The sequence below is a fragment of the Dipodomys ordii genome, unplaced genomic scaffold (assembly GCF_000151885.1).
Source record: "Dipodomys ordii isolate 6190 unplaced genomic scaffold, Dord_2.0 Scaffold167, whole genome shotgun sequence".
In the NCBI taxonomy this organism is placed as follows: Eukaryota; Metazoa; Chordata; class Mammalia; order Rodentia; family Heteromyidae; genus Dipodomys; species Dipodomys ordii.
In genome coordinates, this window is record NW_012267383.1 from 915,716 (window position 1) to 916,509 (window position 794).

At 46.5% G+C, this 794-nt stretch overlaps 1 protein-coding gene across 2 annotated transcripts in view; it reads right to left on the reverse strand.

The window, feature by feature from the left end:
* Mettl20 (methyltransferase like 20) overlaps positions 1 to 794 on the reverse strand; it is a 9,622-nt gene that overhangs the window by 6,415 nt on the left and 2,413 nt on the right. The gene's annotated exons all lie outside the window — the stretch shown is intronic.

Below are 794 nucleotides of genomic sequence, written 5' to 3' on the forward strand. Positions count from 1 at the left end.
GAGGCCAGTGGCTCATGTCTATAATCCTAGCTACTCTGGAGGCTAAGATCTGAGGATCATGGTTTGAAGCCAGCCAGGGGAAGGAAAGTCCATGAAACTTTTCAGTTAACCACCTAAAACTAGAAGTGGAGCTGTAGCTCAAAGTGATTTTTTCTTTTTTCTTATGTGGTGCTGAGGAATCGAACCCAGGGCCTCAGGCATGCAAGGCAAGCGCTCTACCACTATACCACTGAGCCACCTTCCAGCCCAACCTCTCTTTTTTAAAAAAAATTTTTTTTGTTTTTGTTGCTGTTGTACTGGTACTGGGGCTTGAACTCAACTCAACTCAAGACTGGCACTCTACCAATTGAGCTGTACACAGCTCCACTTCTGGCTTTTGGTTGATTAATTGGAGATAAGAGTTTTGGGAACTTTTTTGCCCAGGATGGCTTCAAACTGTGATGATCCTCAGATCTCAGCCTCCTGAGTAGGTTTACTGCTGCCAGTGTCCAGCTTCTAGCTCAAATTTAATACATGTATGTGTGTGTGTGTCAGTCTATGGCTTGAACTTGAGGACCTGGGCACTGTCCCTACCTCTTTTGCTCAAAGCTAGTACTCTACCACTTGAGCCATAGTTCCACTTGCAGGTTTGTTGGTAGTTTAGTGGATGCAGGAGTCTCACAGGGCTGGAAAGGTGGCTCAGTGGTAGAGCGCTTGCCTTGAATGCTCGAGGCCCTGGGTTCGATTCCTCAGCACCACATAAGCAAAAAGAAAAAAGCCAGAAGTGGTGCTGTGGCTCAAGTGGTAGAGCGCTA